Raw genomic sequence first — 14563 nt, forward strand, 5'->3', positions numbered from 1 at the left:
TTCTTCAGGAGCCAACTGCAAGGTTCTGCATGTGCTTTAGAAGAAGGGAGAAGCATTCTTCACATGCTCAGGGAATAGAATCACTGAATTGTAGAGTTGGAGGGGATCCCAAAGGTCAACCGACTGCAGTGCAGCTAAAGAATCCTGGACAGATGGCCACCCAACCTCTGTTGGAAAACCTCCAATGAAGGAGAGTCCACCACCTTCTGAAGTAGTCCATGCCACAGCCAGATACCAGAAAGTTCTTCCTAATGTTTAGTCCGAATCAACTTCCTGGTAATTTGAATCTGTCGGTTCCTACCCTCTGGAAATGCAGAAAACCAGCTTGCTCCATCTTCCATGTAGCAACTCTTCAGATGGTTTGAAGATGGCTCTCACGTCACCTCTCAGTCTTATCTTCTCCAGCTCCCTCAACCATTCCTCATGCCAGTGAAGAGAGAGTTGTCCCACAGCAGAAGCAAGTTCCAGAGTTGTTCTCACATAAGCTCTCAGCCAAACCTTCATGAAGCTTTCAGTCTTAAGGCTCTAGTGAGTCATATGTACCCATTCACATATTACACTCTCTGTTGTGTCTCTGTGTAAGTCACTGCTCTGGCCTCCCTCCAATATACATCCCTAAAAATGGATAGTTTTACTTTGTACCTTTTTAAGGTGTGAATCCATCATCAATTCATTCCAGGTGCAAGATGCCAGCAAAGAATGATCAACAGTCAGCGGAGGGTGTTTATTGCATCTCTGCATGATCCACTGCCCTGGGATTGCTTCTATTCAGTTAAGCATGCCTCTGAGGGCAGATTGTTCTGAATCCCACAAGCATGTAGTGAGTCCTAGAGTACAGGGTGAGGTAGGGATGTAAGAACAATTCCTCTGGTTTCCATTATCTCCTCCTCCTCCTCCTTTGCAGAAAACAGACCAGATCCCATGTGCATCACAACACAACTCCTAGCCAAATTATGCTATGTTTGGGGGTTGAAGCCAATGTTAGTCCTGCTCAGAGTAGATCCACTGAAAGTCAGCAACACAACTAACTTGGGCCTGTTAATTTTAATGGGTCTATTCAGTTCAAAACCTACTGTATTTTTTGCTCTATAAGACTCACTTTTTTCCTCCTAAAAAGTAAGGGGAAATGTGTGTGCATCTTATGGAGTGAATGCAGGCTGCACAGCTATCACAGAAGCCAGAACAGCAAGAGGGATTGCTGCTTTCACTGCGCAGCGATCCCTCTTGCTGTTCTGGCTTCTGAGATTCAGAATATTTTTTCCCCCTTGTTTTCCTCCTCTAAAAACTAGGTGCATCTTGTGGTCTGGTGTGTCTTATAGAGCGAAAAATATGGTAGCTGGATACTGTAGGTAAAAAGTGCATACAAAATGCTTAAACATTGGGAGGAATGCATATTTTACGTTAAAAAGAGTCCACAAAATGCATATGACTTTAATGCGGAATTTTTCCGCATCCCGCCAAATAACCTGCACAAAACAAGAAAGACTGAAGGTATCACCGACTGAGATCTAGCAATGTATCAAATGGGTGGAATTGGGCTTCTCAGGAGCCATAATGGGGAAATTAAAAAAAAGCAAACCAAAACAAACCCCATGGCTCAGCAGCTTGATATGAGGGTGGGGGTCTTTGAAGGCCTAAAGAAGCCCACCTACTGAGGAAGAAGATCACCCTAGGCAATTAAGAGAGACAGCTGGGACTGATGAGCTGTCTGGGAGCTGCACTCAAGCTGGAGGATGAGGAGGTGTAGCTCTGTGCCAGGAACTCCAACAGAAGGAAGCCTCGCAGACTTGGCAAGAGAAAGCAAAGTAGTGAGGACGGTGGGACGGTGGTGGAGGGGGGGGGCAACATCTGCTGATGGATCTGGGGTGTGAAACCAGCTTTACAGTTGGATATGAGAACTCTGCCTCCTGAGCTGGAGGATTCCTGCTTTCACACTTCTCCGAGATCATCAGCTGAAAAGTGGCTTGGAGTTGTGCTGGGGATTGGACCCAGTGACTTGTTAAATCCTGGTTCTGATGGGAGCCCAGGAATGTTTCTTTATGGAGTTGCCTCTGTTTCTCAGGACTGATAAAAGGAAAGACTTCCCCATGCAGTGCCTGGATAAAGTATGGACCTCGTTCCCACGGGATGCAGTGATAGCCACCAGCCTTGTTGGCTTTAAAAGAGGATTAGGAAAAAAATTGTGGTGGAGATGGCTATGGATGGCTATGCACTGCCTCTATGGTCAAAGACAGTAAATGCTTCTGAATACCAGTTACTGGAAGTCACAGGAGGAGAGAGTGCTCTCATTCTCCAGTCCTGCTTGCCGGTTTCCCAGTGGGGCATCTGGTTGGCCACTGTGAGAACAGGATGCTGGACTAGACCTGGATCATTGACTTGATCCAGCAGGTTTTTCTTACGCTCTTGTGTAAGAGCCAGGCTCTTTGGAACCTCTACAGAGCCTGGCACATGGGATTGTAGGGTCTTGTCTTTTTCTTTTTTGGAAGTTTTATTAACAACATAACATAAACGCCCACCCCAATACAGAAATCCACCCTCATTAAACATGAACATAACATACAATAAGCATAACATACAACAATACAAACAACCAAATAAAAGACTTCCTTTATCCTGTATCTGACCTCCTTATTTACTTCTTATAAGCTGTTTCCTTTATGAATAATAATTAAGATTTTTCTAATTATAACTTAAGTATCCACAAAGTCTCCTGCAGACATTAATTGAAACAAAAGTATGTATATTAGGGCACTGTTTTGTGAAGTATTCTCTGCATTTTCCCCATGCTTTTTGAAACTCTTGTCTAGTGTGGTCTCCACTTACCTCTGTTACTCTAGCCAGTTCAATATGCTCTAACAGTTTGTCTTGCCATTCCTTTTTTGTTGGCATAATTACTTTTTTTCCAGTTTTTAGCAATTAGGATCCTTGCTGCTCCTGTGGCATAGAGGAATATTTTTTGATCTTCTCTGGGATTGTAGGGTCTTTGAGGGCATTGACCTGTCTGTGGTTTATGGTACTCCAAGGGTAGTTAATGAGTTGTCATTTAGACATTGCTGGGTCACAGCCTCCATCTTCCCATGACTGGTGGCCAGAACTGTCCCATGTCACCCTGCTCCACTTAACCTAGTATGTTGCCCATAAGAATGGTTGGGGGCAATGTCCCATGACCAGTATTGAAATAATACCCAGAGGCCTGTCCAGTCAGTTTCTATAATTGGAATGGATCTCTGTGTGATCTTCTCATAGAAGCAGAGAATTGTAGATTTGGAAGACACCCCAAGGTGCACTGTCAAACAGCTCTAATGGTCAGAGGTTCTCCTTTGCTTCACTCACATCTGGTAGGGAGTGATTGTAAACCCTAAGGTTAGAAGGTAAGGAAATGCATAAAAGTACAGACAGTAATATGTGTGTTATTAGCAATGGCCATTCATACACACAACAACAACAACAAAAGCAACAACAGTGGTTGAAAACAAGCACATCCTGGCATTGGTGAGCTATTTGAAGTTCCTTTATTCTAATACGGTCTCCTTAAGGTCAGTTATCAAGTGTCCTTGGAGGTTTTTCTCCACTGCCTTTTGAGTTTGCCATTTCTGATATCAGATCTGTACCCATTTATTATTTTGCAAAGAGATCATGTGGGTTAAGCATTCTGTAAGAGTGGCTGTGATGCCAATGAAGGGGCTTCTCACTTTGACTGGGGGGACGGAATCTGGAGCACTCCATGCCTCTTGTCTAAATTTTAGAGGTTCCTTAGAAATTCAAAGTCCAGACAAACACGTCCGCATCTGCTCTGGAAAATGATCTGGGGCAAACTGATTCAATTAGTCAGATTTAATTTCTCTCCCCTCAGAGATACCGCAGGCGCTTTTGGTGTTATGTTTCCACTGGCAGTTAAAAACATATTTATTCACGCACGCATTAGCTGGCAATTAATGTGGGCTTAATTATCCTCTGCTCATTGTTTTATCATGTATTTATTAAGCAGTTTGATGTAATTTTACAGTGTTGTTATTTTATCATTTGCACACCCATTTGGTGCCTCATAAGCGAAAAGTGGCATGAGTATGTGTTTGTGTGTTTCTGTGTGTGTGGTTTAATCCGGAGTTTTGATGCATTTTAAATGTGTGTGTGTATGAAAGTGCTTAAAACCCCAGATTAACCCGATGACTCTATTTACTGGAGATGGAAACTTCCATTTCTCAGTAAATCCAAGTTGCTGGAAACCAAGGGGCAGGGGAGAGGGTTGCTGTTCTCAGGTCCTGCTTTGCTGGTTTGCTACCATCATCTGGTTGTCCATTGTGGGAACAGGATGTACATAACTCCAATCCTGGCCCAACTGCACTGGCTGCCAATTAATTTCTGGGCCCAATTCAAAGTGCTGGTTTTGACCTGTAAAGCCTTAAATACCTCAAGGACTGCTTCTCCCTATATGAACTGACCTGAGCCCTGAAACCATCCTCTGAGGCCTTTTTTGTGTGCCCCCTCTACAAGAGGTGTGGAGGGCGGCAACAGGAGAGTGGGCCTTTTCAGTGGTGGCTCCCCACTTGTGGAATGCTCTCCCCGGTGCCTTTGTTGCATATCTTTACACACTAGGCTAAAACATAGCTCTTCTCCCAGGCCTTTGGCTAATGAAACAATCCATGGCCTTTTAAACTGTAGCAGGGTTTTGTTTGTTTGTTATGAACCCTTGTGTTTTTATATTGTCAACTGCCCTGTGATCCTCAGATGAAAGATGGTATAAAAATAGTTTAAAAATCCCACCCTAAAATAAATTAACATTAATAAAATGCTGGATTAGATGGACCATTGGTCAGATCCAAAAGGCTGCTCATGGAGGATGCCAATATTTACTAGCCATAATGTCCATGCTCTGCCGTGTCCATGGTTGGAGGCAGTTAAGCTTCTGAGTACCATTTGCTGGGACCTGTGGTGCAGAGGGTGCTCTTCTGCTTGGGTCCTGCTTTCTGGTTTCCTACCTGGCTGGCCCCTGTGGGAGCAGAATGCTGGACTAGATGGGCCCTGGCCTGATCCAGCAGGCTCTTCTGATGTTTTGTGGCTGCAGCAGAACAATCCGTTCCAATCCACATTCCATTTGAGAATGTTTCAGACCCTGTTTGTCTGAATTTCCCCCATCACTGGTACCTTCCTTATAAGACAAAAGTTGTTCCTTTCCAAGAAAAGGGGACACACACACACACACACACACACACACACACACACACGTCTAGGTGACTGTTTCTCAGACAGAATTCAAAGGAACCATCAGGTTGCTAGGGACCAACACTGTCATTTTCTTGACATCTCTGATGAATAATAAAATAGGTGAGGGAGCAGAACCATCTCTCCAGTGACAACTCCCCCCCACTGGATTATAGTGTTGAAATGGAGTGATTCATTTGCACTGTGAGCATCAAGCTAGGATGTGTAAATAAGACCTACATTCCCCTGATATTTACATGTAGGGACAGAAATTAGCCACGAGATACTTTTCAAAGGCTTCTCAGCTGATGCCCAGCGTTGCAATAAGTGATCAGGGCCTGGTTCCAGCACGACAAGGTCTCTTCCAGACAGGCATCAGTAAAAGCAGCAAAGTTCTTCAGCTCTGCCAGACTTGACTGTTACCACTTGCCAAACTTAACTTCACCCTGTCTCTTGAATGCATGCTCATCTGTTTACTTAAACCATTTCATAGAATAATAGACTCGTTTCCTTCTGCAGTATCCTTCTATCTTGCTCTTTTCCAACGGAGAACTATTTCGAATGCATTGGCCCCCTCATTAGATCAGATCAAAACCTTGGAAGAAATCTGGAGGAGGAGAACTTCAGAGGCATCTCAGTCCCTAGCACCATTACTATTCCATTCCTTGATCCGGACACTAGAATTCTGTGGATGCAGCCTAGAATTGCATTAGTTTTTTTCCTAGGTTGGTTCCTTTGGGATGCCACTTCTCTCCTTAACTAAATCCTCTTTTCCATGAATCCTTTGCCTTTTAAGCCCAACCAAAACATAACTTCATTTGCACATTCTTCTTCTGCAACTTATCCCTCTGTCGAGAATTTAGATTGTTAGCTTCTGGGAGGGTTAGCTAATGCCACAGAAGAAAGAACAGTGACCTTAATAGATTGGAGAACTGGACCAAAACTAACCCAATGAATTTCAATAGAGACAAATGTAAGGTTCTGCACTAAGACAGGAAGAGCCAGCTGCACAAATATAATATGGGGGACACCTGGCTTACTAGCAGTACAGTGGTACCTCAGGTTAAGTACTTAATTCGTTCCTGAGGTCTGTTCTTAACCTGAAATTGTTCTTAACCTGAAGCACCACTTTAGCTAATGGGGCCTCCTGCTCCCGCCGCGCCGCCAGAGCCCGATTTCTGTTCTTATCCTGAAGCAAAGTTCTTAACCTGAAGCACTATTTCTGGGTTAGTGGAGTGTGTAACCTGAAGCGTATGTAACCTGAAGCGTATGTAACCCGAGGTACCACTGTACATGTGAAAAGGATCTAGGGGTCCTTGTAGACCACAAGCTTAACATGAGTCAACAAGGTGATGTAGGAGCAACAACAGCAAATTCTAATGTTCTTCTAGGCTGCATCAACAGAAGCATTGTGTCCTGATCAAGGGAAGTAATAGAACCACTCTATTCTGGCTTGGTCAGACCACATGTGGTGTCCAATTCTGGGCACCACATTTTAAGAAGGGTATTGACAAGCTGGAACAGGGGAGGGTGGCCAAGATAACCAAGAATCTGGAAACCAAGGTTTGTGAGGAATGGTTGAGAGAGTTGGGTAAGTTTAGCCTGGAAAAGAGGAGACGGAGAGGAGATATGATGGCCATCTTCAAATATCTAAAGGGCTGTCATGTGAAAGATGGAGCAAGCTTGCTTTCACCTGCTCAGGAGGCTAGGATCCAAACCAATGCCATCAAATTACAAAAAAGAAGATTCTGACTAAGCATCAGGAAGAACTGTTTGACAGTGGAATGGTCTCCCCCAGAAGTCAGTGGACTCTCCTTCAATGGAAGTTTTAAAGCAGAGGTTGGATGGGCATCTGTCATGGATGATTTAGTTGAGATTCCTACATTGCAGGGGGTTGGACTAGATGGCCCTCATGATTCTATGGTCCTGCCTTGCCCAAGGTCAGGTGCTGGGTTCTGAGCTAAGGTGAGAATAGAAGGGAAAGGTATCTGCCCATCATTCAGTCTTACAACTTGTACCCTGTGCCTGGCAACACAGGATCTAGTAAGACCAGATTATTATGAATCTGATTTATTTTATGCTTTGCTGATTGTTTCCTTGGATTTAATGTCATTTTAATGATATACGCATCCCACCCTGGGACCACTTAGTGAAGGGCGAGTTTCTAAATCTTATTACTGAATAAAATATTCCGATGGATGCAGCAAATCTTAGTCTCAACACTTTATTAAGCCAAAGAGCAGTTCCCCAAAAAAGGTATTAAGGATAGAGGCATCCTGTTTAACAAGGGCTAATGGGACTGGCCTAGAATTCAATTACTATTTCTACAATTCTGAGCAGCAGGTTTTCACAGAAAAGTCTATGTTATGCTCCAACTGTTCCTATATATCAGGGATAATCTTTATTTTCTTATTCTTGATACAATCCAACCAGTACTATTATTTGTGTGGGGTGTGTGCGTGCTCTGTTTAAACAAATAACCCAAAATATTGTTTTGATATGAAACAGATTAATGCAGAAATTGTATGAATTGTTAAGGATATAAGTTTAACGTGCATACATTGTCTTTAAAATGCTATGCAGAGGTTTGCATTAGGCAGGAGGTATAACTGTAACACATGAGGCAAGAAAGAGGGTGGATATTATCATTTGGGCATTTGGGTGGATTGATGTCTCATCCTGGAAATTCAGGCTGGGATCTCTAACAGGAAGAGATGAAACCTGAGAACTCAGTGTCCTGGTCATTCCTTGGAGTCAGCATTTCAGCTCAGCACTGTTGGTACAAGCGAGTTGCTTGTATAGGATCTCTCTCTAGGACCAGAGAGAGGATAGTTCTTACACTGTATTAAGGTCCAAAAGAAAGCTGGACCGCATTGCTAGTTTGTTTAAGAGCAATGTGTTATTTTGTATTTTGCAACATTTATTTTGTAACTAGTTTAAGACTGTTTGCAGTAAAGCTTTGAAACATTTTCTTGTAGTGGAGAGTTTATTAATTTCTACTTTTTGTAAGGGCAAGATTAGGACCATTTTCACAAAGTCTAACATGAATAAACACATACAGAATTGGAACAAGCCAAAATTTGTTGATCCTCAGTTTGGGGGATGCATTTGAGCTTCCCATTTCTCTCTCTGTCTCCCCCCCCCATCTTCTGGCACCTTAAAGATTAACTGTGTCATACACTTTTATGGAGTACAGTCCACTTCATCAGATATAGGGCTCAAGAGAACTGTGGTCTATGGAAACCTATAACATAATAAAGTTATTAGTCTTTAAGGTGCTACAATGTTTTCTTTTGCCATACATCCATCCATCTAGGAGGCTGAAACCCATCTGGAGAGACTTTTCCTACAATGCTATCTGTGATCCCCCCCCCATGCAACCAAATTGTCACTTTCATTTATTTATTAAATTTGTGGCCTGCCTTCCGATCAAATGGTGTTCCAGATGATGAACAACAATGCAAATGCAAAAATATGGACTATAACACCAATGTACAATGTAGGAAAACTGCAGCCACTTAAGCACAACAAAAGTAGGGGAAACAAATAAAAATAAACCAGAACACTTGCAGTAAGAAGCGTTGCAGGATTTTAGCAGGGAGCAACAAGACATTTGCTGATTAGAAACAGAGAAATGTGAAACTTCTGAAGGTGCAAGCTGCCTATAAGAACATAAGAAGAACCCTGCAGCTGAATCCAGGGCTGGCTCAAGACATTTTGACACTTAAGGCAGACCACAATTTGGTGCCCACTCCCAACCAGGGAAGGAAGGGTGAGTGAAGATCTACATCCAGAACAAGGGGAAGAATATGAACCTTACCCAATGGTTGAAGTGGGAATCAAAGGCCGCCATGGGGAGGAAAGGGGCCTGCTCTGAATCACACTGGGTAGGTCCACACCCTGGGACAGCAGTTGCCATTATAGAGGCAACATGGAGGGAGGGTTGGTTGGTTGGTTGGTGGGTGGGTGGGTGAGGAAGTGGCAATCCAGCCTCAAAGGTGCCATAGCCATAGCAGATGATGCATTCATTGGAGGCCAGATCTGTTGTTTCTGGGATTCTGCTACCAGAGGCAGTTGCCTCAATTTGCCTCATGAGTGGGCCGGCCCTGGCTGAATCAGGTCAGTGGCCCATCTAGTCCAACATCCTGCTCTGGCAGCAGACCAGCCAGGTGCCCCACTGGGAAACCCGCAAGCAGGATTCAAGTGCAAAAGTGTTCTACTCTACTGTGGTTTTCAGTGACTGGTATTCAGAATCATTGCTGCCTCTAACTGTGGCTGCAGAACATAGCCATCCTGGCTAGTAGCCCTCAGTGGCCCTCTCCTCCATGAATTTGTCTATTTCTCTTTCAAAGCCATTCAATGGGTTTGAATGGCTATGGGAGTGAGTCCCATAATTTAACTATGATTTGTAAAAGAGTATTTCCTTTTACCTGTCTTGAATTTCCCAACATTCTACTTCATTAGATGTCCATTAAGTTCTAGTGCTGTAAGAGAGGGAGACAAACTTTCCTCTATCCTCTTTCTCCATGCCTTGCACAGTTTTATAAACTTCTAACATGTCCCCTCTTATTTGTCTGCTTTCAGAACTAAAAAGTCCCCAAAGCTGGAAACTTTCCTCGTATGAGAGTCTCTCCATCACCTTGAACATTTTGATCTGAAAGAATCACTGGCTGAGCCTGCTAGTCAACAGATCACCTTGGCCTTATCCTGTCCAAGCTGCCTTAGCTTCACCTAGCTATCTGCAATAAGGGTACGGTGTTCGACTATCTGGCAGGGTAAAGACTCCAAGACTAGGCTTGTGAAAGGTTTTGAATAGATACAGCCCAGATCTTATGACTTAGGTGAGTTAAGGTGACCTGAGGATGGCTTGCTATATGACTCCCTCCACTCTGCTTCCAGTTTTTGCTGCATTTTCAACACCCTTCCCCCAAAAAGGGGGGGAAAAGAGAGAGAGAGATGCTTGGTATGTATTATTACTTAAGTACATTTCCTTAACGCTTGTGTCAGAACTCGTGAATGTAACACCTTCGTCCTGACTCAAGCACCAGCCTCCCAGAGACTCTGTGCCACAGCCCCCTGGGTTTTTGTTTTTTTTTAAGGGGAGGCATATTGTACCCCTCTGAAGCATGACCCATCCTGAATGCCTTCCTCCCGCTCTATTTTGCCCCTGTCCCTTGCTGCCTCCTCTTCTCTGGGGATCCGGGTGAGAACATTCCTCCCAGTTGCCATGGAAACTCCACCGTTCGGCCCGATCCCAATTTCTCTCTCTCTCTCTCTCTCTCTCTCTCTCTCTCTCTCTCTCCCCCACCCCCTTGTGCTCTTAGATGACTGAACAGAGGACAGCTCTTAACATGCAATGGAAGAGAAGTACATGGCTGGTGGATTTCCTTTCCTAGATACCCTCCGCTCTCCCACAGTCCACTCCGTAGCCTGCCTTCTTAAGGTGTCTCAGCACTCGCCTTCCCCTCCAACGTCCACCACCTGTTTTCCTACAACACATAACCATCACTCGAGTGTAATGGTCTGTCAGCAGGTGGCATGCCTGGGCAGCTGCTGAGAGGCCACTGCTACTGTCTGAAGCTGCTGCCCCAGCTGGCTGTTAGAAGTCTTAATTAAGTGAAGCCTCCATGTACAAGAGCAGGATATCTGAGAGGACTGGCCATTGCAGCCAAACAACAGGTGGTGGCTATTTCCCATCATGTGTGGCTTGCAGCTCACCCAGGCACACCTGGCTGGTTGACATAGGTGCTGGCTCCTTGGTGCCCTGGGTGCCCAAACATCTACAAAATTCCCTATGAAGGGGCTGGGCCCTTACAAACTTTGGCACTGGGGCCATGCATACTGCATGGCACCCACGGCCTCTGGCACCCATGATCATGGGGCTGAGCTGGCAATCCTGCTGGTTGAGACTAGGGCCAAAGTGCTAGACAAAATGAAACTCTTAGTGTTTGCAGCAAAGCAATGCCTAAACTTTGATAATAATGTTATCTAGATGTGACAAGTTCTATCTCAGCTGGGATATAGGGACATAGGAAGCTGCCCTATCCTAAGTCAGGTCATTGGTCCACCTTGCTCAGTGTTGTCTACTCTGGCTGGCAGCAGCTGGAGCTCCAGGGTTTCAGGCAGGAATCTCTCCCAGCCCTACTTAGAGATTGAAGGATTGAAGCTGGGACCTTTTACATGCAAGGCAGATGCTGTACCATGGAACTACAGTCCTTCCTTATTTCGACACTTTCAACACAGTTGTGAGTGGCTAGTTGATACTAACTCCACAGGAAGTGATGAGCTTTGACGCTCTGCACATGTTCAATGGCATGCAACTCCATGACACTTTGCTGTGTTGCAGGGCTGAATCCTGGCTTGGTACATCTCACACTGAGCTCTACACTCAGTCGTCCAAGCTTACTCTCATTTTTTTTCTTTTTAAAATGGCCTCAATGCACATTCAGACTCATCCTTTGTTGCACAGCCCAAAGCTTTCCCAGGCAATCGCTCAAGAAGACAGGCGACTGGGTGACAGGCAGATGAGCCAGACGATTTTAACCAAAGGTATTTGCCCACAACTGTAGGCAGTGATACAAAAGTGAGTCACGAGATCCATATTATACAACAAAGTAATTAAATGTTTAGTGTAGTTGATATGAGACATGAGATATCAAATTCATAATACTGCAGGCTTTTGATACATGAGAATCAACTGATTTTGCATATATATATATATATATATATATATATATATATATATATACATTATTGGAAGAAAATGTCCCAGATTTCTCATATAATTACTGCCCTCAGTTCCAGCCACTTGAAGGCCACCTGTCTCTGCTCCAAGTTTATCTGTATTCACTTCAAGGTTATCAGTCTTCACATCAAGGTTATCAGTCTTCACGTCAAGGTTATCTGTCTTATTTCCAAGTTTATTTGTCTTCGCTCCAAGTTTATCTGTCTTCACTTAAAAGTTATCTGTCTTCTCTCCAAGGTTATCTGTCTTCGAGATTATCTGTCTTTGCTCCAAGGTTATCTATCTTCAGAAGGCTGGTTCCACCGGCAGGTCTCAACAATACTGCATCTTCTCAGCAATACTATCAAAAATGCAGTGGCCTGCGAGCTACCCATGTGCCCAGTGTTAGGACACTGTTCCACACAGTGATATTCTATTGCAGCCTCCTGGCCAACCTTTGAAAAATACCCATCCAGGCACTGCCACTCTGCCCTGCCCTGCCCTGTGCAAGCACCACCCAGTGAAGTTACAGTCCCTCCAACCCATGGAGGTGGCCAGCGTCACCCCCACCCTCACTTGGTTTCTTTAACACAGGAATGGGGAAGCTATGCTCTGCCACTTGTTGGCGAACTATGACTCCTATCATCCCTGGCCTTTGGCCACGCTTGCTGGGACTGGTGGGAGTTGCAGTTCCCCAACATCTGGAGGGCTGCAGGTTTCCCATCCTGTCTTAACAGGACATGGATAGGAAGAAACTTGAGAATCTAGAGATGACAAGCTTGAGGTCTACCTACCAGCCACCTCCTCTCCATATAGCCTACTTTACAGGGTTGTTGTGATGATCAAAACCATCTTGAAGGAAGGGTGGGCTAAAAGTATGGTTAGTTTTGGTGTGTTTTTAAAATGCTGTTAAAGTTTTTTTTTTTTAACCAAACATAATGGAGTTGGGGGGCGTGATGGGATAATGTCAGAAGGATGATAAATGTCAGAAGGAAAGGTCAAAGGAGATTCCTATGCACATGTGCATGTGTGAAGATTTATGAGCCCTGAAGTCCTGTTCTTTAATATAATGAAGCTTAAGGGCTCAGGATCTCCACACTGAGAGTCAATGGGATTTACTTCTGAGTAAATATGCATAGGGTTGTGCCATAAAATGGCACCTCCCCACACAGAAAAGCACTGATTTTAGAGCAGCCTTGCTCCACTTTTCATGCTTTGTAACAAACTTTGCAGGATTTTTGTCACACAAACTCTCCTTCATTTGCAGTTTTCAAACAGAGGCTGCATGTCCGCAATTATTTTGCTGTTATTCCTGCATAACTGGGGTTTGGACTAGATGACCCTTGGGATCCCTTCTAACTTGACAGTTCTATGATTCTATAGGAGAACCTTTGGTACTCCAGATGTTGCTCAACTCCCATCAGTTGACTTCTTTCAACGCAGGGATGAGCAACCTGATGACCTCCAGAGGTTGCAGGACTACAGCTCCCAGCTCCCTTGACCATTGGCCATCCTGGTCAGGGCTGATGGGACTTGGGAGTCCCTCAACTTCTGCAGCACACCAAGCTGGAGAAGGCTGATTAAGCCTTTAATTAACCTCTGCGAAGTGATGCATTATTAGCAACTTTTTCTACACGCAACCCAAAAAGTGTGATAAACAATCGCACAATGCATGTACCTGTTTTTATATGGGGGGAGTGTAAGTGAGATAATAAATTAATTCTGCAATCTCATTTTTGCAATGGCACCAGCCCTGATATGAATGTACCTATGGAACAGTGCACACACCCAAGCAGCTCATCTTCTTATCAACATTTCCCACCAAAGACAACCATATGGTTGAAATGTGTTTGACAACTTATAGCGTCGTATTAGTCACATCAGGTTGCTTAGCGATACGTTCTGCTTTCAGTCCACACCGTATTTTATTCATCATTGTGTTGGTTCATTCCAATTTTAAACAATTGACGTGCAACAATATATTGAATAAAATGTTGCCATATCTTAGAAATGCAGAGTTGGAAGTAAGCCCAAGGCTCATCTAGTCCATCCACCCTGCAATGCAAAAATAGCAGCTAATTTGCAAGACTTTTGTGGTGGGAAGAGGGGTGGTCCTGATTTTTATGACATACTGTCTCAGTGCAGAGCGATTAGGAACTATTCCTTCTGTCTCTCTCAAACACAGAGACACTAAACAAAAATTCAGGGGAGCTGTGGTCCAATAGAGAAGAGAAGAGTTTGGATTTGATATCCTGCTTCATCACTATCCAAAGGAGTCTCAAAGTGGCTAACATTCTCCTTTCCCTTCCTCCCCCACAACAAACACTCTGTGAGGTGAATGGGGCTGAGAGACTTCAGAGAAGTATGACTAGCCCAAGGTCACCCATGTGAAGGAGCGGGGAAGCAAATCTGGTTCCCCAGATTACGAGTCTACCGCTCTTAACCACTACACCACACTGAGGTTCCTCCAGTTACTCATCCCTTGTGTAAAGAGTTAAACCAATGCCCTGTGAACACAGGTGTATCGACAGGTATAAGAGGACAACAGACCTTGCAGGTTCAGATATATTTTAGCTCTGAAAACCAAGACCAAGAGTGGATTGTTGCCTCTGTGGCCTGCCTCTTGGCTTCCTGCGG

General features: G+C 44.3%; 1 long non-coding RNA gene across 1 annotated transcript in view; it reads left to right on the forward strand.

Annotated features, from left to right (window-relative positions):
• The window catches only part of LOC308592502, a 643114-nt gene that overhangs the window by 173805 nt on the left and 454746 nt on the right, over positions 1–14563 (forward strand). The window lies entirely within an intron of this gene.

This window comes from Podarcis bocagei (assembly GCF_964188305.1).
Source record: "Podarcis bocagei genome assembly, chromosome: 7".
Lineage (NCBI taxonomy): Eukaryota > Metazoa > Chordata > Lepidosauria > Squamata > Lacertidae > Podarcis > Podarcis bocagei.